Raw genomic sequence first — 1,805 nt, 5'->3', positions numbered from 1 at the left:
CTTTTATACCTAGGTCTGTATGCCTTCTCATACATGGCTCAGTTAAGTAGAATTTGATTAAATGGCTTTTAACAAGTTTCCCCCCCTTTTAATTCTATGACTGTTTCACAGGTCTTTAGGGTATTTTGAAGACAACTATGAAGGTATTGTTTGCTCAAACATGTATCTATAACAGCCCACCTCTCCAGGTGAGTTATTTAATTGCAGTACAGTGGTACCTCAGGTTAAGAACTTAATTCATTGTGGAGGTCCATTCTTAACCTGAAACTGTTCTTAACCTGAGGTACCACTTTAGCTAATGGCGCCGCCTGCTCGATTTCTGTTCTCATCCTGAAGCAAAGTTCTTAACCTGAGGCACTATTTCTGGGTTAGCAGAGTCTGTAACCTGAAGTGTATGTAACCCGAGGTACCACTGTACACTAAAGATGAACTGCCTTCTACTGTACAAAAGCACCTGACATATTCACCCAAAGGGGCTGCTTCCTCAGCATAGGTGGTTGGCTGCTTGAAGCATATCTTATCAACATGGTTGGAATCACAGAATTGGAAGGAAAATGGAGGTCATCTTGTTCAGCCTTCACCAGCTTGTGCTGGTTGGGGCTGATGAGAGTTATAGTCCAAAACATCTGGAAGGAATCAGGCTGACAAAGGCTGATCGAGTTCCACCCTGCTCAGTATGTGACCTGCAATGCAGGTGAAAGTACAGCATTCCTCCCAAGTGATGACCATTTAGCCATTTTGACCCTTATGGATCTGTGAGATGTGCCACTCACTGGATTTCTCAAGAAAGTAATACGTTGTTGTTGTTGTTGTTGTTGTTATAACAACTTTCACCGTATTTTATTCAAGGAAAAGTGAATGTACAAAATATTGCCAGATTCCTTTGCATCTAATCTTCTTCTTCCTCCTCCTCTTCATCCTGGTTGATCTGGAAATATCGCAACTCGTAGCTCTTCTTGCTATTGGTGACCACACAGAGCCAGTCGTGCAAGTTCTTCTTCATGTATTTCTTGGTGAGGTGCTTCAGGTACCTCTTGGAAAAAGGGTCCTCTGAGGTGACTGTGATTTTGCTTTTGCTTCTCTCAATGGTCACCACACCCCCACCAAGGTTCCCAGCTTTTCCATTCACTTTGATCTGCTCCTACAGGAACTGCTCAAAGTTGGCAGCATCCATGATGCCATCTTCTACTGGATGGGTACAGTCTAGCGTGAACATCAGAACCTGCTCTTTTTTTTGCCACCCTTTGTCACAAGCTTCTTTGCAGGCGCCATGGCGGCAGCAACGAGGGGGAAAGAGAGAAAAGAGAGGCGGCCGCACGCATGTCCCTACTTCGACGACATCCCCCCATCCGTCAAGGAAGTAATACTGACCATTCACTGAGCTGTGTTCAAAGGCAACGTGTTTGCTCTGGAGATTCCTTCCAACTTCCTCTTTCCCAATCCCCATAACATAACTCCCACAATAAAATAGGTACCGGGATTCCAAAGGACCAGAAAAGATTATTCATGTACGTGACAACAGCCGCACGGATACTACTAGCCCTGAGATGGAAGGAAGAGACAACCCTGACCAGAGAAGAATGGCAAACCAAGTTGATGGACTATGCCGAAATGGCAAAATTAACTGGGAAGCTCAGAAATCAAGAAGACAAGAACTTTAAAAAAGAATGGGAAAAGTTTATAATTCATTTACGAGATCATTGTAAGCAGGTTAAAACATTGGCAGGCTTTAACCACACTTGTAATGTAACGGAATGTATGGATGATTTAGAAAGAAAAAAATTGGAGAAGTATTGATATGCAGT

The 1,805-nt window shown here is 43.3% G+C and overlaps 1 pseudogene across 1 annotated transcript; it reads right to left on the bottom strand.

The window, feature by feature from the left end:
* Positions 1-824: 824 nt before the first annotated feature.
* On the bottom strand, positions 825-1,310 carry LOC307226540 (large ribosomal subunit protein eL22 pseudogene; annotated as a pseudogene). Its single transcript has one exon. The product of its transcript is annotated as a large ribosomal subunit protein eL22 pseudogene (transcript).
* Between the last annotated feature and the right edge of the window lie 495 nt (positions 1,311-1,805).

Source organism: Podarcis cretensis (genome assembly GCF_951804945.1).
Source record: "Podarcis cretensis genome assembly, chromosome: 11".
Lineage (NCBI taxonomy): Eukaryota > Metazoa > Chordata > Lepidosauria > Squamata > Lacertidae > Podarcis > Podarcis cretensis.
Note: the sequence above shows the minus strand (reverse complement) of the source record. Positions and strands in the feature narration are given on the sequence as shown.